Source organism: Bemisia tabaci, chromosome 1 (genome assembly GCF_918797505.1).
Source record: "Bemisia tabaci chromosome 1, PGI_BMITA_v3".
Taxonomy (NCBI): Eukaryota; Metazoa; Arthropoda; class Insecta; order Hemiptera; family Aleyrodidae; genus Bemisia; species Bemisia tabaci.
Window position 1 is genome coordinate 63,111,660 of NC_092793.1, and position 27,464 is coordinate 63,139,123.

General features: G+C 40.9%; 1 protein-coding gene and 1 long non-coding RNA gene across 2 annotated transcripts in view; one reads left to right on the forward strand and one right to left on the reverse strand.

Moving 5' to 3' along the window:
* Window positions 1-27,464, reverse strand: part of LOC109040402 (uncharacterized) — a 223,081-nt gene that overhangs the window by 135,048 nt on the left and 60,569 nt on the right. The window lies entirely within an intron of this gene.
* LOC140225629 (uncharacterized) lies at window positions 12,501-18,552 on the forward strand. Its single transcript, XR_011900642.1, has 2 exons — window positions 12,501-14,898; window positions 17,542-18,552. It is a non-coding gene; the product is annotated as an uncharacterized lncRNA (long non-coding RNA).

The following is a 27,464-nucleotide window of genomic DNA, read 5'->3' on the forward strand; positions in this document are numbered from 1 at the left end:
GGGGGGGGCGGGGGGGGGGGGGGGGGGGGGGGGGGGGGGGGGGGGGGGGGGGGGGGGGGGGGGGGGGGGGGGGGGGGGGGGGGGGGGGGGGGGGGGGGGGGGGGGGGGGGGGGGGGGGGGGGGGGGGGGGGGGGGGGGGGGGGGGGGGGGGGGGGGGGGGGTGGGGGGGGGGGGGGGGGGGGGGGGGGGGGGGGGGGGGGGGGGGGGGGGGGGGGGGGGGGGGGTGGGGGGGGGGGGGGGGGGGGGGGGGGGGGGGGGGGGGGGGGGGGGGCGGGGGGGGGGGGGGGGGGGGGGGGGGGGGGGGGGGGGGGGGGGGGGGGGGGGGGGGGGGGGGGGGGGGGGGGGGTGGGGGGGGGGGGGGGGGGGGGGGGGGGGGGGGGGGGGGGGGGGGGGGGGGGGGGGGGGGGGGGGGGGGGGGGGGGGGGGGGCGGGGGGGGGGGGGGGGGGGGGGGGGGGGGGGGGGGGGGGGGGGGGGTGGGGGGGGGGGGGGGGGGGGGGGGGGGGGGGGGGGGGGGGGGGGGGGGGGGGGGGGGGGGGGGGGGGGGGGGGGGGGGGGGGGGGGGGGGGGGGGGGGGGGGGGGGGGGGGGGGAGATTTTCATAGTGAGTGAGTGTTTTTTCCTTGTCTAATAAATACCTTGACTATGGAACAAATTAATTTTCGTGTATAATACTTAATCTTTGATTCTATGGCTCTGGTAGTAGAGGCGGCATTTTGGGCACAGAATAGGGAGCTTCCCAGGGGAGCCACTTCCCAAGGGAATTATTTCTATACCCCAAACCGCCTGGGTGAAATTCCCAGGGGAAATTTTTAGGCGAGACAGGAGTAAACAAGCATAATATACTACCTACATTTGGGAAACAGGAAGTGATACTTTTAACATTTGTAGAGGGAGAAAATGTGGATTTTAGGCTTTCCCAATGTGCTGAACATCACATTTGAGTAATTTTCAATATATGAATCAATGTAAGATACCTACACATGTAGCAAACGTTTGCAACAACCCCATAATTCCGCAAAAGGAAAGGGGGCGGAGGCACACTCTTTAAATGACGACGTAATTTTTAGGGCAGTTTTGAGGTGAGTGACAGGAGGGGAGGGTTTCAAAATTCGAAAGAAATATAGGTGACGTAATTTATAGACGGACCCTAACCTCCGTAGTCCTTAGCAATTGGGCGACAAGATGGGCAATTGGGCATTGCTTTTGTCTGTAACCACCAAACATGTTGTGCAACTCGTGCAAGGCGCAAATATTTCAACTAACATTTGATAACCGGCAACAATGCTTCAGAGGAACAACGCTTCGCGCCATACACAGAATAACAGACGCTATCGGGTATCACTCTGTGTCCAAGTGATACTTTTTTCATCGGTTCGAGTTTTGAGTACCAACTCACGAGTTTCGTGCTCTCTCCTCATTTATTTGAAATAAGTTAGGTATCACCCTATTTCCTTCCTTGTTGTCGTTGAATCGAATCTTTATTTATTACCACTCCGGTCGGACCCGATCCTTGACGTAACAGTCCCTTTTACCGTAACGCTGTTCCCCCGGATTACCTCAAAATCCCGAGCGTTTATGACTCATGAGACTCCATGCAGTTCGAAGCGCCACGATAAACAATGATTTTATGGCCCGAACGCAAACGGTTATCAACATTTAATTGATAATGTTTACTCCAAGGTGTATAAAAAAATTAAGAAGCATGATCTGCGAGGGCGAGATTCTGTATTCAGCGGATGAACTGAATTGAATTTTGCAATTCACAACTATCGCACCTGGTTCATTCACAAAAGGACCTCGCTATCTGCCTAGGGAAGATCAAAGTGGGAGCAGAGGAAGGGGGATCTTTCCATTTTGAAGATAAAAGTTGGGGTCCCCCCCCCCCACAGGAGTCATGAAAATTTTAGGGGGCCAAAAAGTAGCTCCCGTTAACCTAAGAAAATCCCCCAAGTTTCGATAATCATTAGCTCAATTCGAAACAAAGTCAGAGGGGAAGAAAGAAGATCTGTCATGAAGATCGTTCAGTAACCGTCGCATGCGACACTATGAAGCTTCGATTGTTTTTTACACCTCAACTTGCATTTCATCTCTTACTTTCACAGTTCCCAGGTTGGTCCATTTCTACTCGTCCCATTTCACGGAATGGTCATATGTCTTCAACTCATTTCACGCATAACCCTTTTTTTCAGTTCACGAATGGGTCAGTTGCGCTGGTCACAGAATCGTGTTGTGATGCTTGATTCTTGCAGAATATCTAAAAATCTGCCCGACCCGCTTTTCTCTACGTTCCTTATTAACCGATGTGGGCAACCTTGCAGGGGCGGGGACTGGGTTGAAAACTCCTGGCGGGAGAGCCGGCTAGGGTGCGGCTTATTTGTATGATAAAAAAAAAGTTGGAAAAATTCAGCTCCCCGATTTCCAATAGGTGCCAATACATTAAAAAAAAAATTCCTGTAAAGTTTCAGACCGATCGGAGCATTTTTGGAACCTCCGCCGGGGACGTTTTTACCAAAAAAATCGATTTTTTTACTTTTGCCTCTAAATAGCTCGCCCTGTGGTCAAAAATGGCTGTTTTCTGCAAGAAAAACGCGTCGTAGCGAAAAAACGCTTATTTTCCAAATGAAAGTCTGTGAAATTTTACACAAGAATCATCTTAGATATGACGACAAATTTTGAAAAAATCACCAATAAAATTCGTCCATCGGGACAGATCTTCTCCAAGCTCAAAAAATTGTGCCTGCACTCCGATAGTACATGCAAAAATAAAAAAAAAAAGTTGGCCACTCAAATCGGTTCTGGGAGTGATAAAACTACAAGTTGTATATAGGTACACTTTTGCAAGCAAATTTTCAAAAGTTGGCCACTCAAATCGGTTCTGGGAGTGATAAAACTACAAGTTGTATATAGGTACACTTTTGCAAGCAAATTTTCTTAATTTTTTCTTTTTTATCGAAGTAGGTCCAAAAATACCACCCATTACTTTCCTTTGTAACGCTTTAAGTAATAAAACCTGTTTTTACTATGAAGAGGGCCCTCATAGAGAAAATATGGATACAATAATTTAAAATGCCCAGAACACTGACCAATAAAGTTTTTTATGAATAAATACACCGATAACACCGATGCCTCACCTTATGGAGTAGGCACAGTCCTATGTCACCTCATTGCGAATTTTGATAAACCAGTCATGTATGCATCTGCATCCTTAACTCCTTGTCAACAAAAATATGCACAGCTGGACAGAGAAGCTCTTGCTGTAGTCTTTGCAGCTAAGAAATTTCACAAATACCTTTATGGACTACCATTTACGGTGGTCACTGATAATCAACCCCTAAAAAGTCTGTTAAATAAAGGTGTGCCAACTATTGCGTCACCTCGCTTCCAAAGATGATTCGTAACGCTTAGCGCTTACAACTTTAAAACCATTTATCGCAAAGCATCCTTACTAAAACCAGCTGATGCATTATCCAGACTCCCCGCTGACAATGTAACAATAAAGGAAATTTCTGAAACCATTGAATTGTTACCCGATATTCCTTTAACCCCTGAATTAATTGCTCTAGAAACTGGAAATGAAAACACCCTTAGCACTGTCTTCAATTATGTGTTGCGAGGATGGCCTAGAAATGTCAAAGATATTAACATTAGACCTTATTTTCTAGTAAGGGAAAGTCTATCGTTGCATGATAATGTCATACTTTTTGGAGATAGAGTTGTTATCCCAAAAAAATTGCAAACTAAGGTCCTTGAAAATTTGCATGATTCTCATCCCGGGATTGTAAGGATGAAATCGCTCGCCAGGAAAAATGTATGGTGGCCAACATTAAATAACGATATTGAAAACAAAATAAAAAACTGTGCAGCTTGTCAAATAGTCAATTTCAAACCTGTATCATCCGCCAAAACTTCATGGCCTGAAACTAATCAACCCTGGCAACGAGTACATTTAGACCATTTTTTTTTTAATAATGAAGTGTATGTACCTAGTACTCGATGATGCATATAGTAAATGGATCGAAGTCTGGCCGGTATCGTCTACAAATTTTGAATCTCTAGAAGAAAAATTATTAATGCACTTTGCTACATATGGCCCTATGCTGCAAGTAGTGACGGACAATGGTCCGCCATTTCAATCACAAGAATTCAAAGACTTTTGTACTAAACATTCTATTATTGTCACGAAGTCACCACCTTACCACCCAGCTAGTAACGGCCTAGCCGAAAGAGCGGTCCAAACTGTCAAAAAAGCTTTAGAGAAAATCAAATTAGAAAATTGTAACATTTCAAAAAAAGATCTACTTAAGAAATTATGTAAATTTTTATTTGCATATAGAAACACCCCCATAACTGGAAAAGATGTCAGCCCCTGCGATCTTGTACTTAAACAAACCCCTCGAACAACCCTTAACTTAATACACCCCAAAAAGCAACCCAAAGCCCCTAAATTGCCAAACCTTAGCGTTAACGAAACAGTCCTAGTAAGAATGTCCAAACAGCACCAAGTACAAAAAGGTGTAATTCATAAGCAAATAAGCCCCACAACGTATCTAATTAAAGTCAATGGAGAAATAAAACTTTGTCACTTAAATCAAATCAAGCTCACAACGCTCTCCGACCTAGATTTAAAGCAAAAACCCTCCCCTTATCCTACCGTAGACCCACTAAACCTAGCAATGATGCAATCAAGCGCAAGCACACCTAAGCCGCAAATACAGCTTGCACCGAAAATAACTAATGTCATTAGTCCAAGCTCTCCTGTGAAAAAGCAACAACCTGTTCCTCATACAGGAAATACTCGTAGAGCACTCTCCTTCAACGAGACAAATGCTATACTACCAGGAACCAGTAACTCCCGACAAACTTTAAGGCAAAGCGGTACCCCACAACCCCATAACTCAAGAAAAAGACCCTCAGTACCTCAAAACTCAAATTCTCCTGAATGGCAGAATGAAAGTAGTTCGGAGCAACCCTCCTCTTCACGCACCAAAACCCCTGAACCACCTGTCACCCCACCTGCACCTCCGCCGAGGAAATCAAGTAGGGAATCCAAACCACCTATGCGACTAAATTTATAAATTAAGCGAAATTTTGTGAAAAATCTGTTTCTTGTTTTTTTTCAATTGACCAGGGAGTGGGTGTTATGTTTGAATTGCCCGCCACACCGGTCGAACCGCTTTAAGCATTGTAGTCTGAATAAATCGCACTTGGTTCGTCATCTCTACATTCGTTTGTCTCATCTCTTTTTGTCTTCCCGTTTCGAGTCCACCAAATATATTAGGCGGCAGTTAAAATGGCGGCTTATAGCGGGAAGTGGATATTTAGGCTGCTTATGTTGGATTTGTATGAGACTTGGTATCCGGGGGTATTTTGGCACGAGAAGAGCGAATCTTTCATGGGATTTTTGAAATTTCGAAAGACTTTAAAGTGGCGGCGAAAAAATGACGGGGAAATCCATATCTCCAGCCATAACACCGATTTTTCCGTTGCCATTTTTAAAGTACTTAGTATTTCGAAAATCTAGTGAAAGATTCATTTTCTTCGAGCCAAAAACAATCAGAGGATCGACTCTCGTGCACATCCATCGGTAAACAGCCGTGATATGGATTTCCCGTCATTTTTTCGCCGCCATTTTAAAGTCTTTCGAAATTTCAAAAATCCCATGAAAGATTCGTTCTTCTCGTGCCAAAGTACCCCCGGGTACCAAGTCTCATACAAATCCAACGATAAGCAGCCTAAATATCCACTTCCCGCTCTAAGCCGCCTTTTTGAAAAGGACTGAATTTTCTTGAAACCAATGCCAGAGCCCTTTTTCTCGTCCCGACAAAACCTTAGGATTTTAAGTTTCAGACCAATCCGCCGATAAGAAAACAGAGATGCCAAATTTCCGCCATTTTAAACTTAGACCGGCCGCCATTTTGTCAAAAATCAACATTTTGACCTGCGGTTTGCGTCAAAAATTGTCTTTTTTTATTATCTTTCGAATGAGGTATCACAAGGGGGGGGGGTTGCCACTTGTAAAACAAAATTAACCCCGTCCCCTTAGGGGGCCGCCCGCCCCCAAAATTTTTGGGGGACCAAAAAGTTGCTACTTTAGACCGAGGAACATTTCCAAAGTTTCAAACTTCTATCTCAATTAGGAAAAAAGTTATAGGGGTGGTAGGTAACGTTTGGATAACCCTGTATAATGTTGATTCTTCTTGACGTCTCAATGGTATTGCAATTACCCTTACGTATTAAGCTTATAAAAACATTGGCAACTTCAGTCTTCCTGACAATATACGTAGATGTAACATTCTATACATATTAGTAATATTGCACCAACATATGTCAACAATGTAACAGCCATCGTATCAAGAAATCGTGCTGAGTGGGCGGGGGGGGGGGGGGTCTGGACGGCTCTCCCCAGAGGAAGGTAAATTTTTTTACCCGGCAAATTTTCAAAATTACACCGTTAGGAAAATTAGTTGAGAATACCATCAATTTCATATCAGGTAAGATTCTCCGCTAACCAAGCACCAGCTATGAACTACTGGAGGTCCTTGATCACCCGCTCGGTTGAGGAGCCCCTCCGAATAATCCAGTGCCTGTTTGGATGAATATATGTTATTTTGATAATTACTTACAACTAATGATGCAAAGAGTTCAGTTGCGTGGCGTGCTTTACGATATATCGATTGATACGCCACTCAAACCTTTGAAAAAAGATCGATGATCAAGGTGTTAGCAGCGAACACCTTAGTAATCGATTCTTTACCATCGCTTTGAATGGCGAGATATCGTTAATCGATTATTCACGCCACGCCACTGAAAGAGTTTATAAAAAACTGTACAGTTATAATATCAAGGGTAAATATTTAAGTCAATAGTTCCCATCATATTTTTAGTGTTCTAGTTTCCAGTGCCGAATAGTGTTGTGGGGCGGGTATTGTACAATATGGCAAGGCTGTAAAAAGTATTGTCCGTTGTCCCTACATTTTCCGGGGCATACAATTCAAATGATACGAGGTATTGTAAGTAGCCTCTTTAATCTGCAGGTTATGCAATGAGGTATGTTGCCCCTTCAACTTGTAGGTTATCCAACAGCGTTGTCGGACGGTACACATAAATAAATGATTTAATTATCGTCGAAAATAGGCAGCATTGAATTTTACAGTGTTGCCGGACCCTGCTAAAAGTTTTGCATGCCAACTTTTGCATGTAAATACAGTTTCATGGAAAACTGGCATGGAAACTTTTTCCATGAAAAAAATTTGGCATGTAAACTTTTTCCATGAGAAATTTTGGCATGGAAATATCGTGCGTACCTTGATGACGTCAGCTAGTGGCTAGTTCCACATTGCCTGTCGCCTTCTAGGTTATGCCCGCCACGTGTTCCTCTCCACTTGCACTACGAACAAACTGTATCCCTCCAGATCGAGAGAATCTTCCGGGGGATTTTCACTATTTATGGTTCCGCACGTCACAGGGTGGCTCTTATGTTCCAGAACAAAAAAATTACTACTTTTGAACACTTTTCACACTGTTTTCGATAGAAAATCTAGGAGCACGATGCGCACCGCCGACCGACCCAATATTTCCATGCTGTATGGTTTTCACGTTGCGTGTTAATTACTTAATTTACATGCAAGTTGGATGGAAGTAGTCAAGATTTCCATGCCAGTCTCATGGAGACGTCCCGCCTTCCATGCATTTCACCCCGATTTACATGCCAAATCTCATGTAGGTTGGCTATTTACATGCCAAATTTCATGTAAATCGTCCATTTACATGCCATTTTTCATGTAACACTTTTAGCAGGGGATGCTGCAGGAAATTAAATAATTTTTCCGTACATTGTTTTCACATAATCGGAATTTCGGACTTATAAATGTTGGCAAAAGTAGACCATCAACGTTTTAAGCGTCTATCCAGTATACAGGGTGTCCCAAAGTTATAATGTACTTAACTTTCAGCATCCATTTTTCGGCTCAAAAAATGACATTTTTGCCCAAATTGCCTTTCTTCCTTTCAAATTGATGCAACTCCTCTTTATTTGGTCGTAAGTAGGTAGCTGAAAATTTGTAGAGCGCGGCGTATTTATTTAGCGTTGTTCCATTTCTGTGTTTTCAAGGACACCCGTCTTTGCAGGAAATGACGTTATACGGGTGTACCCGAATTTTAAAATTGCAATATTTTTTTTTGGTAGGTGATATTTGGAAAAACGAATTAGAGCACGTGAAAGAGCGCAAAAAATCAAGGCCTCAAATTAAGGAACAACATTTTCCAGAAACGCGTCATGTCGACGCAACAGAGCTTTGAAAAAAATCCAGATTTTCCAAGCTCCTTGCTGGGTAAGCAATTTTTACTGCGGGACTGTAAGAAAATTGCCTACGGAGCAAAGAGCAAAGAGGAGCCGTCGCGACAGCTTTGGGATTTTCGAAGCCCCTTGCATAGGCAATTTTCTTACAGCCCCCGGAGTAAAAATTGCCTATCCAGCAAAGAGCCTCGAAAATCTGGAATTTTCTTAAAGCTTTGTTGCGTCGAAATGACGCGTTTCTAGAAAATGTTGCGCAGTACTTGGAAGCCCTGATATTTTGCGCTCTTTAACGTGCCATAATCCGTTTTTCCAAATATTATCTACCAAAAAAGTTATTGCAATTTTAAAATTCAGGAACGCTCGTAACGACATTTCCCGCAAAGACGAACGTTCTTGAAAACACAAACATTGAACAGAACGCTAAAAAAATACCCCGCTATACCTATTCAAAGTTTCAGCTACTTACATTTAAATAAAGGGGAGTTTCATCAATTTGAAAAAAAAAAATGGCAACTTTGGAAGCGCAAAGCCCACTTATGAAGCGTAGTCCTCCAAGTGCTGCGCAACATTTTCTAGAAACGATTCATTTCGATGCAACAGAGCTTTGAGAAAATTCCTGATTTTCGAGGCTCTTTGCTGGATAGGCAATTTTTACTCCGGGGGCTTTAAGAAAATTGCCTACGGACCAAGGGACTTCGAAAATCCCGAAGCTGTTGCGATGGCTCCTCTTTGCTCCTTGCTCCGCAGGCAATTTTCTTACAGTCCCGCAGTAAAAATTGCTTACCCAACAAGGAGCTTGGAAAATCTGGATTTTTTTCAACGCTCTGTTGCGTCGAAATGACGCGTTTCTGGAAAATGTTGTCCCATACTTTGAGGCCTTGATTTTTTTGCGCTCTTTCACGTGCCCTTGTTCGTATTTCCAAACATCACCTACCAAAAAAGTTATTGCAATTTTAAAATTCGTGTAAATTTCCCGCAAAGACGGACGTCCATGAAAGCACAAAAAATGAACAACGCTGAAAAAAATACCCCGCGCTCTACAAAGGAGGAGTAACGTTTTGGGCCTTTTCCGGCCCCACCTGGATTTTGCTAAATGTTTCATATTTTCAAAGTACTAGTCTTAGGTAGACTCTGTGCCAAATATTAGACCGAACGGAGCCCATGCAAGGGCGCAGCAGCACCTCAAACCCAAAATCCTGGAATCGAAAAACAATTATTTTCGTCGACTTTTTTGACTGTTATCACTCTTCCAGCACATGATTCTCATGTATTTTTTTGCGTGCTTTTCGTTTCTGGCCTTTTTAAAGGCCTCCGATAAATTTTAAGGGGCCTTATGGCCCATTGTTGCCATTTTTGGCCCATTTTTAGGGGTTTTTTTCCATTTAACACATTCAAAACTCAATTTAATCCAAAAACTGTGTACATTTTTGAAAAGTACGTAAAGAAATGAATAAAAAATGTTCAGTAAAATTTTTTCCTATGTTGCCAAATTTCCGAGAAAATTGGTCCCAAAGTGTCAAAAACGGCAAAAAATCGATAAATCGCCGCGTCTAAGGTTCAAGAAAGTGGAGTACATTTTTCATACTGTACCAGATAACAGCTCTTATCCATCCATACAACATACTAAAATATCATAGTTGTACCTGGATTCCCACGATGTGAAAATTGACCGAGATGTCGATTTTAGCGGCCTTTTTATACTTGAAGGCATAGCTCTTTTGAATGTTTTTCGACCTTAGTCACCCTCTATGGGTGTGTACTATATGTATTTTTCTACGTACTTTTCATATCTGGCCATAAAAATGGCTTCCTGTGAATTTTAAAAAGCCTAACGGTCCATTGTTGCCAATTTTCACCAATTTTTAGGGGTTTTTTCAAGTTTACGTGTGTGAAACTTAATTTAATCTAGAAACCGTGTACAATTTCGGAAAGAACGTAAAAAAATACATAGGAACGTGATTTGTACCTTTTCCCTACGTTGCCAAATTTTCGAGAAAAATCGTCCTGAAGCGTCAAAAATGCCAAAAATTGGATTAATCATCACGTCGGAGGTTCCAGGAAGTGAATTTCAAGTTTTTTTTCACTACAAATAACGTATCGAAAATGGAAAATTGCAATGCATCTCAAGGAACATGTAATGGCGTAGATGAACGTGACAAAACGGGCCCTCAAGGTGCTTTTACTTTATCCTTCACTCCAGTTCACCTCTTTATTCCTGTAACCTCGAGATAATCCTTGGTTCTCAAGATGCTTGCTACAGGCCAAATATACCGAAGAACAGAAAATGCGTGGAGAAAGTGTCCCACGATCCACATGAATGTCATAATTCACTTCCTGGAACCTCCGACGTGATGATTAATCCAATTTTTGGCATTTTTGACGCTTCAGGACGATTTTTCTCGAAAATTTGGCAACGTAGGGAAAAGGTACAAATCACGTTCCTATGTATTTTTTTACGTTCTTTCCGAAATTGTACACGGTTTCTAGATTAAATTAAGTTTCACACACGTAAACTTGAAAAAACCCCTAAAAATTGGTGAAAATTGGCAACAATGGACCGTTAGGCCTTTTAAAATTCACAGGAAGCCATTTTTATGGCCAGATATGAAAAGTACGTAGAAAAATACAACAATGGGCCATAAGGCCCCCTAAAATTTATCGGAGGCCTTTAAAAAGGCCAGAAACGAAAAGTACGCAAAAAAATACATGAGAATCATGTGCTGGAAGAGTGATAACAGTCAAAAAAGTCGACGAAAATAATTGTTTTTCGATTCCAGGATTTTGGGTTTGAGGTGCTGCTGCGCCCTTGCATGGGCTCCGTTCGGTCTAATATTTGGCACAGAGTCTACCTAAGACTAGTACTTTGAAAATATGAAACATTTAGCAAAATCCAGGTGGGGCCGGAAAAGGCCCAAAACGTTACTCCTCCTTTTCAGCTACCTACTTACGACTAAATAAAGAGGAGTTGTATCAATTTGAAAGGAAAAAAATGGCAATTTGGGCAAATGTCATATTTTGAGCCGAAAAATGGATGCTGAAAGTTAAGTACATTATAACTTTGGGACACCCTGTATGGTGGAGAGAAGCGTAAAACTATGATCTATGGCACGGCTGGTCAGTTGCAATTGTGATAATGGCCATAATTACTACAGTCAGGAAGCAGATAAGCCTAGCTGTAGGCACCGGGCTTTGGGTTGACATTATGCCACGAATATTATGTCACGACTCAGACTTACAATTCAGCCTTTATAAATACGCAGCTTTATTTGCGGCGTCACAGCAGCGTTTCGTCTCAGCGGCATACCATGATCACAGAAAAGCTTGACCTCGTTTCAGTCCGCAACTGAAAGACATGCAAATTCCTCACCTACCGTAGCGGCCGACCTAGCACCTACTCTTCCAAGCTCCCAGCCATTTAAAAATGCTCTTTGTTCACGTGGCCTCTCATTCCGCTCAAACGTTTTAGCTCAGCTAAAAAAAAAAAAAAAAAAAAAAAAAAAAAAAAAATTGTCGTTCTTCCTCTTGAACGGTATGGAATGCATGTAGCCAATTGCTAGAAATAGTGTAACGCTTTCTTTAATGAAACACTTATATTTTATTAATAAACTTTGACCGAAGCTATTTGAAGCAAGCGCTTTCATCGTCAGGGTCACAAAGGCCATAATTCAGGTAATTTCAGACAAGGTAGGTAACAGATCTCAGCGGTAACAATTGATAACAAATTAACAGATCAAAACACTTTCAATAATCAAAACACATCAATATGCTTAGTACCTACCTATTTCCCATCAGAGATGGCAACACATTTATGTACAGGAGATTACTTGCCAGATCTACACCTCTTTTTGTACATTTAATAATTCTTCTCCTCTTTTTACCGTCTTAGTTATTTCATGTTTTTCTAGGATGCTTCGCCCGATCAGCCACCTTCCGATTTTGATCCTTAAAAACTTAGTCCATGTAACCCCAGTCGATTTGCATTATGACATGAGCCCTATATGACCTACAAGAATGAATGCATACGTAACGGGCTCACGTCATAATTCACATCGTTCCGTTTAGCAGAAATACGTCCATTTCCAAGCGAGCTTGCTTGGTTTTAGCCCGATCGGGCAACTATCGAATTTGAGCCTAAAAAGAGGTTGTTCCAAAAACGCCGATTTTGCCCCCCCCCCCCCCCCCCCCCCTGGATTTGGCCCAAACTTTGCTCAGACGTTGTACTAAGTGTACTAGTGCAATTTTCTTGCAAGAAAGTTGAAATTATCTGGAAATTTTATTTCATTTAAATTGCAATTTTTTCGTTGCAAAATGCTACTTGGGTAGGGAACGTGTAACGGTTACTAAGGGTACTTGTTCATTTTTTAAAAAAACTGGAAGGGGGGTAATTTTTTTGTATGTAAAGATTATGTGGTTAGATTTCTGTGCATTTAGAGAGGTACCGTTTTCCTCAACCCACTCAGATATGTTGTTTAGGGAAGTTTGAAGTTTGTCATTGGCTTCGTTTAAATTTTTATCTATCTCTGCTAGCGAGGTATCGTCAGCAAAAGTGCCTACAAAGCCCTCAATTGGTTTAGGAATGTCGTGGGTGAAGATGTTGTAAAGGATTGGGCCACGTACGCTACCTTGAGGGATTCCTGCTGTTATTGAACAAAGCACCGAGAATGTATTATTATATTTGACTCTAAATTGTCTGCTATGAAGATAAGATTTTAGTAGTTGGAAGTGATTTTCAGGCAACAGGATCCTGATCTTGTAGAGAAGTCCTAATTGCCACACTTTGTCAAAGGCCTGTGCGACGTCAAGAAATGCCGCCGAACAGACCTTCTTATCTTCCAGGGTCTTCTCTACAAGCGCAGTCATCCTGTGTACCTGTTCGATTGTGGAGTGGCCAGTACGAAATCCAAATTGGTGGTCGGGAATTATGTTGCCTTCGCTTAATATAGGGAGTAATCTTTTTAAATAGCATCTTTCGAATAATTTGCTCAACAACGGCAGCAAAGAGATCGGACGATAAGATGTTACTTTGTCTAAGGGTTTACCTGGTTTGGGAATAACTATAATGTCGGCGATTTTCCATGTTTTAGGGAAGTAACCTAATTCAGTAATAGCGTTAAAAATGTCAGCTATCTTTGAAATGGCTCTAGATGGGAGTTGTTTTAAAATCTCCCCTGTAATGCCCTCCATTCCAGGCGCTTTCTTAAGCTTTATTCTGTATTTAATAAGGTCAAAAATTTCTCCTTTTGTTATTTTATCAATTTTAATTGACGGGTTAGGGGTTATTGCTTGAATTTCATCTATTTTTAGAGATTCTTCATGTGGAGTTTTATTGGGGGAAAAGACTTTACTCAGATGGTTAGCAAATGCTTCTGCTTTTTCAGAGTCTGTTTTTAGTTTGTTAGCTTCTTCAGTTTTTAATGGGGGAGAATGAATGATAGGTCTTTTAAGATATTTTACGGCTTTCCAAAGTGAGTATTCTGTATGTTTAGTAGGCGTGAGGGATTTTAGAAATTTTTGAGTTTCTTTGTTCCTGTAGTGCCAGCAGTCTTTTGTTATTTCTTTGTTAAGGGCATTAAGCTTTTTATGCAATTCTGGGGATCTGATTTTTATCCACTGCTGCCTTAATCTTCTTGCACTGTTTATTTTTTCAAGCAATTTTTTAGGAGTTTTTGGAATGAATGGAATAACTTTAATTAAAGGAGAGTTTTGCTTTGCGGTCTGGACTATTTGATTAGTGAGGAGATTGATCTCTTCTTCGCAATTTTGCTTGGCGAGTCTAAGATGTTAGATGGGTCAAATTTTATGAGGTTGTTTAATTCCTCTCTAAATTTTTTCCAATTGGTTTTTTTGTTGGTGATTTGTTGGGTCGGGATTTTTAATATCGCTGAGTTTGCTACGTCGAGATTGATTGGCGTGTGGTCGGAATCTAGGGCACTACTGACTTCGGCAACTCCAAAGACCATGGAATGTAAGGCTATCTTACGGGTTACAAAGAAATCTATAACATCAGGTTTTTTGTTAGGATCAACAGGATAATGTGTGGGGTTTCCTGATGATGCATAGTCGGCTTGAATTACACTGACCGCTCTATCAAGCGCTCTTCCTCTTGTTAATGTTATTCTAGAGCCCCATTTGAGGTTTTTTGCATTAAAGTCCCCGCCCACAATGAAGCGATCCCCTAAGGAAGCGAGATAGTTGGCGAAGTTTTCTTGGGTGATTTTTTCACCTGACTCAGAAGGTGGGCAGTAAATTGAGGCTATCGTAACGTAGCCTACTTTTGTTTTAATTGAAAGTGCGATTGATTGAATGATGGGGGTTCTGACTTCACTATGAATGAAGTGTTGAATGCTGTTTCTTATCATAATAGCTAGGTACTCCTCCTCTCGCGTTATCATACGGATGATTCACCCAGTAAGCCGTGTAGTCTCTCTTCCGTAGACAATCTGTTCCGGACATATGAGTTTCATTTAATAACATTACGTCAACTTGATATTGATCAATGAACTGAGAAACTTTTAATTTACGGCTCGGTGAGAGGCCGTTGGCATTCCATGCAACTAATCTGATGGAGTTAGATAAACATTGAACATTATCTTCCGCGACAGGTGAGTTATCGTCTATAAATATAGGTACTTTATGTTCATCAAAATTGCGTCCTGGGTCACTAAAGTTACCAGGTGTAAGAACTGAACTTATTCTATTCTGAGGTCCCACCATAAACTGCGGACTCTAATGTTGATAATCTTGCTTCAATTGAAATAATTTTGTTAAGAATTTTGTCCAGCATTTCTAATTGAGTACTGTTTTTGTCAGTTTCTTTAACAATTTGCGCGTAGGTTGAGTTATTCTGAGTCTGCTTAGATTTTTTATTGTTAGAGTTACCTGCAGAGGGTTGAGAGTTCTTTTGGGTTTTACTATTTATTTCGTTAGCTCTTTTTTCCCTATAATATTTGGCCACTTCGCAACCAGAATAATTGGCTGTGTGTTCGCCACCGCAGTTTATGCATCTTACTGTTTCTAAATATTTACCTTGAGTGCATAAGTTTGTAAGGTGCTCGCCTGAGCACTTGACGCACTTAGGTGGTTTATTGCAGTAAGCTTGGGTATGCATCCAGCCCTGACATCGAAAGCACTGGGGTACTCTAAGGGGGTTAATTTTAATATTTTTTATTTCCACTTCTTGGTGAGCTATAAATTTTATGTCAAAGATTCTCTTGTTGTCTTCAGAGTGTTCAAAGCTTAGTTGATGAAGGGGAAGTTTTTTCCTTTTTTTTTTTCGTCTGGTTTCCCCAATAGGTTTACGACTTTAATAATTTTGAAGTTTTTTGATCGTAAGTCTTCAATAATTTCTTCAATATCTGTTGTTTCATGCATACCCTTAGCAATTACTACTTTGTTTCTCAGGTGTTTATCAGAGAAGGAGTACCATGGTTTCTTAACTCTGTTTAAATTATCTCTATGTTATAAGACTCGCGGTCTGTTAGGTTAACTTTCCATACTTTACCTTGTAATGCTGTTAATCTATATTTGGTTGGATCAACTCTTTCGAGAAATTTTTTAACCTCTGTTAGATTGTTTATATCCCAGATTTTGATAGGAGGGGGGGTAAGTTTAGGAGCTTCGTTGTTATTATTATAGTTGGGATTTTTGTTATTATTATCATTATTATTTGTAGAGTTGCTATTTTTATTCTTATTGGTTTGATTTGAGTTATTATTATTGATATTATTACTGTTGGGATTTTTGTTATTATTATCATTATTATTTGTAGAGTTGCTATTTTTGTTCTTATTGGTTTGATTTGAGTTATTATTATTGATATTTTTAGTATTTTTAGGGTTATTATTATTATTATTTTTACCTTCTTTATCTTTATTGTTATTATTTTCGTTGCTTTGGTTATCATTATTTTTAAGGATTCTCTTATTTTTATTTTTAACTACAATCCATGCTGTTTCTTGTTCGACGACTTTATCTTCATCGAAGTTAGAGCTTCTGTGGTCTGTGCTGTCATCGTGATTCTCGATGTATCCATTGCGTCCTCATCTGGACCTAGGGCTTCATGACGATTTTGGGTTTGGATGTCATCTGTTTCGCTGTCACTTGTTGCTGAACAGGAACGTAGGTGTCTATCGTCGGGTTGAGTATTGGAATACCTAAGCGGAGTAACAGTCAAAAACTGGTAAAAAATGATTGTTTTTGACCAGTTTTCTGTTCTATGATGAAAATATAGAGTGGAAAAATCTGCCGTACTCTGCCTTAAAAGAAACCAGCTTGAGAGTCCGGGAGTCGTCTTCTGTCAGAGGGCCCGTTATCTATTCCTGTAGTATTTTTCCACATCTTTCAAAAAGCCCCAAATTGTTTTTGGGGGGGGCGGAGGGGGGGGGGGGGGCTTTATTCATACTATCATGACCGTTAGCGTATCTCACTGACTTCACTTTTTTTCTTCTCTCTACGCCGCGGTCATGATGGTATTTTCTGTTGGGGATTTTTCTTCTTAACATTTTACCAATTTTAATGTCCTCCCCCCCCCTTTTTACCCCCTCCCCTGCAATCCAAACACTTCCTCTCAAGTGCTTCTTCCTGCAAGGCAGATATGACGGGGTCATATGTGGGGGATTATGTTTCTTTCTTTACGATTGATAAACTTTGACCCAACTTACTTCTCCCTTACAGGTATTATCCCCTTACCCCTGTATTAGTTTACAACTGTGGGGCTGCTCAGCACCTAACAACATCCAGCGTATCCAGTCGGTCCAGAGCACAATGCTCCGGGGATTGGCCAGGATCCGTTGGGACGATTATGTCGCCAATGACGTAATCCATCGGGTCCTCGGAGTGGCACCCGTGGTTGAAGTTATCAAAAACCTGTCGATCAGGTACGCACGGAGGTTTGCTAACCATCCGAATCTATCGGCTAAAGATCTCATCACGAGATACAACGAGGGTTTGAGGCGACTCAAACGGCGAAAGCCATTTGATTGCGTCTCAGACCAGCTTGACGAATTTTTCTAAGCTAATTCATTTCACTATACTAATTCAGCTAACTATTTCAGCTAACTTATTTCATTGTTCGGCTTGACGGTGGTCCCTGTTCCCCCTTGCCCGCCCCCCTCCTTGGTCCCTGTGCTCCCGTTATGCTCCTACTCTCAGGTTTTTTTTTTCCTTTTTCTTTTTCTCTCCTTTTTTTCTTTCTTTCTTTCTTAGTTTTTTAGTACATATACACTCATTTATTTATCGTGTTTCAGGTGTACCCAGGACCAACTGACTTCCATCCTCGCCTCTGTTACTTCCGTCTGGCCTGGGACACCTGGAGCTACTAATTTTGCACAAGTTAATATTTATAATACATGTTAATGTTTATATTTAATTTTTCTTTGTCTCTGCCTACCAGCGTCCAGTAAGTGTTATTCCTCCATTTATGTAGGCGTGTCCATCCTATGGCACACGGTGCCTGCTGGACGCTGGGAAGCAGAAACAATAATTAGTATAATGTTTGTAACCTATTTATAAGCTTAGTTAAGTTAGAGTCCACCGACTCACCAGCTCATATTTTAATCACTCTTATTTTTATCAATAACGTAAAAACGGTTAATACTTTTGTAGTTCTGTTGTATTAACAAAATGAAAAAAAAAAAAAAAAAAACTTAGTTTATCAACAGCAATTGATTCCATCGCGATAGGATCGAGGATAGCCGCTCAGATTTTGATGATCCTGGCGATTTTATCGTCGATAAAATCGCAAAATATAGCGATTTTTCCGTTGAGAAATGCTACTTGAGTGGTACATTTAAGATACAGGGTGATCCAAAAGTCATCTACTACCCCTGTAACATTTTTCCTTATTGACGTAGAAATATGAAACTTTGGGGATGTTGCAAGATCTAGAGTAGCAACTGTTCGGTCCCCTCCCCCAATTTGGGGGGGGGGGTGGCCCCCTCTAAGGTAGGTGGCGGAAGGTAACTTTCGTTCTTCAGATGGCAATCTCCCCTTGTCCGGGAGCACATGTTTATTTTTGGGGTCCCGTGGGACCGTTAATGATACAAGTTGGCGAGATGGCTTGATCTCTTCGTCTTGATGTCCTGAAACAGAATTTCGATGCTGCCAGGCTAAATTTTTCCCGGAACACCCTTAAATTCAAGATGGCGCCCAAAATGGCCGCTACGGGGGTGAAGTGGGTGAAAGTGACTCCCATGGTCGACATGTATGTCGATTCCTATGTATTTTTGGTCGAAAATTTCAAATATATGCTTAAAAATGTACTCCGACTTCTTAAAGACCCTTAAATCCAAGATGGCGGCCAAATTTCCCCTCCTGAAAGTCAAACGGCCACGTGTGCTCCTATATGGCATGTGAGGTATCTTTCATACCATTTTTTGGGCCGTAAAATCGAAAAATGATGTTAAAAAATCCTTTGCGATTCATTTAAGGCTTCAAATTACAAGATGGCGGCCAAAATTGCTGAAATTTTCGAATCAAAAATTCTATAATAGCTTCTCATATCATGTGACGTATCGAACCCCATAGATTTCTGGTCGTAAAATCCAAATCTTGAATTCAAAATCCACCCCGGCCCCTTGGGATGTCCAAAATCCAAGATGGCCGCCGAAATTATCCCTTACAGGATCATACAGTCAGCCTTTACCTTAGAATAGCAAGATATGTATCCATTTACAGGTTTATTGGGTCGTAGAATTCATAAATGAAGGTTAAAGTAACCTTCCTTTTACAATTTGCGACATTTTAGTTTTAAGAATTGCGGCTAAAAGGCGTGACGCGTGTGGATTTAAGAAATATTTCAATTTTACACGTTTAAAAAATTAATTAAAACTGCTAACGTCATCGCTTATTCTAATGGATAAGCCCTGATTTGCGATTCACTTATTTGTAGAAAACATGTGTCAATAGTTTCAAACTCGATTTAATCCTGTGAAACAGAAATTTATCAGCTCCGCCCTTAAAATGTAATTTTTTCGACCATTTTCCCTAGAATCACGAAAAAAGAGAAAAACCCCTAAAAACGTTACCCGAACTGTGTAAAATGGTGGCAAAATAGTGCTGGGTCCACACTATTTTGAAAACAAAACCAAAAAGTTCCAAAATTTTCAATTGGAGTCAAAAATTTTGAGCTCTAATGGATAACCAGTACGGCAGTACATAACTGAAGAGGAAGAGCGTTCAGCTCAGGCAATTAGCATTAGAATATGAAGAAGAGACCACGGCGAGAGATATATAATTTTGGGTCTTGTTATAGACCTCGTCAGTAGATCACACTCGTCAGTGAGATCAAAAGCCAAAAACTTCAAAACTTTTCAATCAGAGTCAAAAATTTTGAGGTCCAATGAGTACCAGTACGAAACTTGCCGTCTTATAATACAAAACTTGTACTTCGAACTTGAGCTTTGATGCCGTCTTGGATTTTGCGAGATTTTCAGTTGGATTCACATGACGAGTGTGATCTACTGATGAGGTATAAAAAGACCCAAAATTATAGATCTCTCGACGTTACCTTACCTTAATATTCCAATGCAAACTGCCTGAGCTGAACTCTCTCCCCCCTCAGTTCTGTACTGATACTCATTGGAACTCACAATTGTTGACTCTGATCGAACATTTTTGACCTCTTTGGCTTTGTTTCCACCCCACCCCCCCCCCCCCCCAGTGTGGACCCAGTACTATTTTGCCACCTTTTTACACAGTTTGGGTCACGTGTTCAGAGTTTTTTCTCTTTTTATCGTGATTCTAGGGAAAATGGTAGAAAAAATCACATTTTTAGGGCGGAGCTGATAAACTGCTGTTTCACAGGATTAAATCAAGTCTAGGAACTAATGACATATGTTTTCTAGCAGTAAATTTTACGTTCTTTTCAATGAGCATGACAGTTTTTTTCTCAGATAATTGTGGCTGGAGGTATGTAGCAAAGTTTCTCCTAAAATCAGCAAAAATACGCCTTTTTTAAGCTAATTTTTGAAGAAAACGTTAATTTCACGACCAAACAATTAAGTTAGAAAAAATAAAAGAGAATGATTTCTATAGGAAATTTTATGCTCTTTCCACTGGTTTTTTGGTTTTTTCGTGAGATGAACCGTTGAGGAGATATTTGCAAATATCTAATCGTGAGTTTTCTTAATTTTGAAAAATTCAAAATGGCGGCGCCCTGAGGACCAGCCAATTTTCCTGAAGTTAATATGGCCATTTTCGGGCTTCTGTAGTACCTAGGAATCGAAAAAAATTGGTTTGGTTCGAAGGACGGAACCCATGTTGACCGGTGTTATCGGTGTACAAATAGTTAAAAATTCTAGACAAAATTGTTTAAAAAATAATTTGGTTTATGCCTCTCGTTATTGATGGGATGTTCAGAAAAAATTAGCTATCAGACATTTAAAAGATAATTTAGTTCAATTTTGAAAGGTCATGTTGCTTAACTGTTTACAAGCCCGGTTTTTCCTTCTTCTTGCTTTGTTTTTTGTTCCTTTCCTTGGTAACAGTTAATTAGCAATATTCGCGTTACCAAGAATATCTTACATTTCTACGAATAGCTAGGTGCTACAAAATGCAATTGATTGTTTAGTGTTAGTGCTCTTGTTTATGAATGATAAGTTTATTACAAAGGATAAGTTGCGAGGCATCCTGAAAGGATCCTATTCTAGTATTCTCCTTTGAACTTTTTTCCTAATGCCCATTGAAAAGACTGAACCCAGAGAAAAACCAAAAACGCCCTAAATTCTTATCAAAAACCTGTGCTTGCTTCGTTTTTTTCCAAAAATGTACACCTTTGATGTGTGTATCATATCGCTTTATAAGCCTTTTCTCCTTTTGTTACTTTGTCTGTAAATAAAACCTCATTTTTATTTCTGCCCAAAAAAAGACAATCCTATCTCATTTAGTGTAATCTTCCTAAAGCTACATAATCCTTTATTCATTATGATTTGCTATCTTGCCCATTAAATTTATGCTGAAGGGGGGGGGGGGGTTTCTTAATAGTTTGAAAGGTTGATTCAACCCTCATTTATGAATTCTACGACCCAATAAACCTGTAAATGGATACATATCTTGCTATTCTAAGGTAAAGGCTGACTGTATGATCCTGTAAGGGATAATGTCGGCGGCCATCTTGGATTTTGGACATCCCAAGGGGCCGGGGTGGATTTTGAATTCAAGATTTGGATTTTACGACCAGAAATCTATGGGGTTCGATACGTCACATGATATGAGAAGCTATTATAGAATTTTTGATTCGAAAATTTCAGCAATTTTGGCCGCCATCTTGTAATTTGAAGCCTTAAATGAATCGCAAAGGATTTTTTAACATCATTTTTCGATTTTACGGCCCAAAAAATGGTATGAAAGATACCTCACATGCCATATAGGAGCACACGTGGCCGTTTGACTTTCAGGAGGGGAAATTTGGCCGCCATCTTGGATTTAAGGGTCTTTAAGAAGTCGGAGTACATTTTTAAGCATATATTTGAAATTTTCGACCAAAAATACATAGGAATCGACATACATGTCGACCATGGGAGTCACTTTCACCCACTTCACCCCCGTAGCGGCCATTTTGGGCGCCATCTTGAATTTAAGGGTGTTCCGGGAAAAATTTAGCCTGGCAGCATCGAAATTCTGTTTCAGGACATCAAGACGAAGAGATCAAGCCATCTCGCCAACTTGTATCATTAACGGTCCCACGGGACTACATGTGCTCCCGGATTTGTGACACCTCATTCAAAAGACAATAAAAAAAGAAAAGTTTTGGCGCAAGCCGCAGGTCAAAATGTCAATTTTTCATAAAATTGCGGCCAGTCAAAGTTCAAAACAATGGGAATTCGACATCGCCGTATTTATTAACGGACTGGGATAAAACTCGGTAGATAGGGGTTTTTAGGGAAAAGAAAGACAATTTTTGCGATGGTTTGCCGGGAAATTCAGTCCTTTTCAAAATGGCGACCTAGAGCGGGAAGTGGATATTTAGGCTACTTTTCGGGGGATTTTCATGAAATTTGGTATCCAGGGATTTTGGCAAGAGAAAAACGAACTTTTCATTGGATTTTTGAAATTCTGAATAACCTTGAAATGGCGGGAACTTGGTGTTTTTTTTTTTTTTTTTTTTTTTTTTTTTTTTTTTTTTTTTTTTTTATTTTTTTTTTTTTATTTTGCACAAAATAAAAGTACAAAGATCACTTTTAGACACTCTGGTATCTGTAGAAAGCTTGTTTGAACAATAAGAAAATTATTAATTAGGTTGACAATTTATAACAAAGAAAATACTGCCTCTGTTTATTGAGGAGAAAAACTAAAGACATAGGTAATTAGTACTAAAATAAAAATGTCTTTTTACTATAACCATAACTGTGGACAACCGAACCCGGTCAAAGTCCAAAGAACCTCCGATTATGACCGAAGAGCACAGGGAGGCACGTTTTATTGAACATTTTCCTTAAAAGAAAAATTTTGTGAACCCCTGAATCCCAAGCTCGTGGGGTTTGCGACGCTTTAACCTCCTAATGCATCGGTCCTTTTCCAGCAGAGCAAGTGCTTCTGGGTTAGGGTGCCGATGAAGTCGGGCTTCGTAAGAGTTGTACATCTTAGTGATATAGTCCTCTGTCTAGTCATTGTTGAGGTCCGCGCGAATATCTGCGTTTCTCTCATAAAATCTTGCTTTAACTATGTTTCTTAACATTTTCATTTGTATAACTTCGATCTTGTCGAGATTTGACTTGCCTGCAAAACCCCACAATTGGCAACCATAACTCCAAACTGGCCTCAACATTGACTTGTAGAGGAGCAATTTAAGCTGAAGGGATAACCGTGATTTGCGGCCTAAAAGCCACTGCCGAGAACTTGGTATTAGGATGTTTCCTGATGGATTCGCATGAAACTCTTCCGCCATTTTTAAAGTAGGTAGCATGACAAAAATTTGATGCGAAAGTCATTTTTTTCGAGCCAGAAACTATACCAGGGCACCAAGTTTCATGCGATTTCGTCAAGAAACATCCGTAATACTAAGTTCCCGCCATTTTTCCGCCGCCATGTTGAAGTTTTTCCCAAATTTAAGAATCCGATGGAAGATTTGTCTTTCTCGGGCCGAAATAGGTACTCTCGGATGCGAAGATTCATGCGAATTCACCGATAGACAGCGTAAAAATCCACTTCCCGCTCTGAGTCGCCATTTTGACCGCCGCCACTTGGAAAGGGCTGAATTTCCCGAAAGCTATACTGCTAAAACTGTTTTTCTTGTCCCAAAAAACCCTTGATTTCAGAATTGTATTTTAATCCGTGAATAAAAACGGAGATATCAAAGTTGTTTTGAACTTTGACCGGCCATCATTTTATGAAAAATTCACACTTTGACCAGCGGTTTGCGCAAAAACTTCTTTTTTTCCTGTCTTTTAAATGAGAAGTCACGAAGAGAGGGTTGCCATTAGAAAAACAAAAGTTGCCCCTCGCCACGTAACTCCGCTCAAAATGTTTTTCCAGCACGTAACTGCCTTATTATAAGAAAATTCAATTGCCACAAGGCTTCAAATTTTCATTTTGTGTTCCTAATGGTGTGGCGGAGCTGAATTGAAAAAAACCGGCGCTCCGCTTCGCTCCACACCGGTTTTTTTTTTTGGGGGGGGGGGGAGGGCGAAGCCCCCCTCCCAAGCCCCCCAGGACGCGCGCTTCGCACGCGTTTTTTTAGTTTGAGTGTCCGGCCTCAGTTGTTCTGTCTTTTAAGGACCCGCGCGTCCACCGCGGGAAGAGTGGATTTTCCGAAGGGTAGGGGCGGGGGCAGGGAGTTATCAATCTTTGGGGGTTGGATTTACGTTTAGAGGTACACTGTTGGAGGCAATGATTATTCGAATAAGGACTTCATGTAGCCAGATTGCAACAACAATCCTCATGTAATGTCTGATATGAAAAAATGTCAACAAACGCTGTGGCAAGCTTGAATGACGATGGACGAATCTCCATAACCCACTGTGCGACAACATTGCCGTCTTGTCCACCAATGGGGTTGTTGCATGCATTTTTTTTAATTCAGTTCCTAGAAGTTGGTGGTGAGCTGATTGTTAAGGTATTTTTTTACAAATTGTCTGGTGATTGGAACATGGAGAAAAAGCGTCGAGAGTTGAGAGACGATTTGAATCGGGGTTCCTTCCCGCGCCTCGAAATCACGTGACTCTGACGTCACAACGCACGGCCACGGGGTTTTGCTATCTAAACTGCGTGCTAATATGAGTTTTTGAATAATCAGGAAAAATCGATTTTTCCGACTGAACTCATTTTTTTTCTTGATGGATACCTGAAGATAAAATGAATCAATTACAGACTGGGTTTTTGGCTCTTCACGACGATTTCTGGGTCGGAAAGTGAGTTTAAAATCGCTCCTTTCCCGTTTTCTTCACGGAGCGATGGAGCTGTTTGGCGGTGAGCGGAGGGCGGTGCGCAGCAGCCGGCCCTGCTCGGGTTTTTCCGGCAGCGTCCGCTCGTCATCGTAGCCAATTGGAGTTGGAGATGAACTAAACCTAACTTAACCTCCACTTGAGAAACACACGGTCAAGATGTGGATAATGGCGGCAAGGAGAGACTCGCCCGCGTAGTTTGGACAACTGCACTGCAGCCAATGAAAAGCGTTTATTTTCAACTTGAATTTGATGGAGCTTTGACGGGCTTTCTCGGGCTTAAGAACTTGATGTTTGACTTTTTGAACGTTGCCATCGTTTTTATCGCTAAAAGTTCTATGATTACATATTTTTAATTCTGAAATCCCTCACCCATGCAACAACCCCATTATCAGTCCGTAACCCACTGTGCGACAATATAACCATCGTGTCCACCAATTATCAGTTCGTGACCCACTGTGCGACAACATTGCCGTCTTATCCACCAATTTTCAGTTCGTGACCCACTGTGCGACAATATTGCCGTCTTGTCCACCAACTTTCAGTTCGTGACCCACTGTGCAACGACATTGCCGTCTTGTCCACCAAATTTCAGGCCGAGACCCACTGTGCGGCTTCCCTCCTCTTTTGCCGCACACCCCCCGCCTAAAACTTTCAAAGCTCGCCATTTTTAAACGGGTCGACCGATTTCGATATATATATATATATATATATGAAATTTACCTTATTTATTCAGCTTGCAGCCATAAAAAATCGAAACATTAGTTCCTACGCATCCGCAACGTTTCGCCCCGCATGGGGGGCATCCTCAGGCAGGCACACATTATAACTTAAAAACTATTCATAAAACTGATCGATTGTCCACGCGAAATGTTAAAATCGTCGAATGTCTACGCGGAAAAATAAAAACTTTTAAAAACACGAGAACTAAAACTACAACGGTGGCCACCACGAAACTCCGACTCGTATAACTGCTTGAAAACTGACTATAAACAATGAGAGCCCGTCACCGCGAGGAGTAAATAGATAGCACACGTAAACAATCAGAAGAAAGCACTGTACGCCGTGCCCAGTACATCGGTGTCAGTTCTGAAATTAATGGAGTTTGAGCACCGTTTAATCTGTATGGCTTCATGATACAGCCTTGCCCTGAAATTGGGTTCCCTGACAAGTACTTCCGGATTTTTGAAGTTAAAACTGTGCTGTTGTTCTTGGCTGTGTTGGTGCAAAGCAGTTTTCTCCTTTTTGTCATACTTGTGTGACCGTATTCGTTCCCCTAGGTAGCGTTTGGTATGACCTATATAGGCAACATTGCAATCCAGACAGTTTATCTTGTAAACAACACCGGAGGTCTTTTCAGTTGGTACTGTACTCTTCAATTTCGAGAAAAACCGTTTATTCGAATTTGGGTTACTGAAAACTGGAAAGAAGTTATAGGGCTTCCAGCACTTTTTCAATTTTTCACTGAGTCCCCTTATATACGGCATTTTCACGACATTGCCAACATCTACTTTCTCCTTCGAAATTTTATTTTCTTCTTTCTCGCAAATATACTTGCATTTACGCATCATCTTGTCCAGTAGAGTAGGTGGATAGCCATTTCCTAAAAGCAACGTACGTGCTCTATCCATGCTTTCCTGGCGGTATTGTTTATCTGATAACTTGTAGGCGCGTTGAAATAAATTGCTCACAACATTTGCTTTCCAATGGAAGGGTACATTTGAAAAATAATTCATGTACCTACCAGACGATGTTGGTTTTTGATACCACTTCGTGTTAATTTTTTGACCTTCATGATGGTCTATGGTCATATCCAAGAAATTAAGTGATCCATTTTTTTCCGTCTCTATGGTGAATTGGATTTTAGGATGAAACGAATTGAAGTGCTCTAAAATGTACACATGTAAATTTTTTGGAAAACATGTGATGCAATCGTCTACAAACCGTTTATAGAAGGTTACACTGCATTTAAGTGAGGCCAATATTTTCCCTTCTATATATTCCATTACCAAATTTGCTATCACTGCTGAAACAGGTCCTCCCATCGCAACACCAGAAATTTGTTGGTAAAATTCTTCTTGGTACTGAAAAAAGGTAGAAGTTGCACATACTTTTAATGCATAGAGGAACTCCTTTTTCGGCAATTTAGTATGGTGCTTGATCTTGTCCCAATATACTTATCCCAATATATCTTATCCCAATGATGAAACAGTATACTCTAAAATTAATAGGGACTTGTCTAACACGCAGCAATTGAAAAATAACACCATGGTGAATGACTGGTGCAAAAGAGGGTTAATTTCCAAACAAACGATGGAATGGTTAACCACAAAAAATGCTGTGGCCCCCAAGATTTATGGACTTGTCAAACTTCACAAACCGGGTAATCCACTAAGGCCTATAGTCAGTTGTATCGACTCCCCATTTTATAAGATGTCGAAGTTTTTGAGTAATACATTGTCCAAAGTGGTTGGAAAGACTAAGTCTTTTATACAGGATTCCTTCCATTTTCGTAATTTCATTAAACACCAAAAAATTCCGGAGCATTACATGCTGGCCTCCTTAGATGTTATTTCTTTGTACACAAATATCCCACTCGAATTAATCGAAACAGTCATAGAGGAATATTGGGACAAGATCAAGCACCATACTAAATTGCCGAAAAAGGAGTTCCTCTATGCATTAAAAGTATGTGCAACTTCTACCTTTTTTCAGTACCAAGAAGAATTTTACCAACAAATTTCTGGTGTTGCGATGGGAGGACCTGTTTCAGCAGTGATAGCAAATTT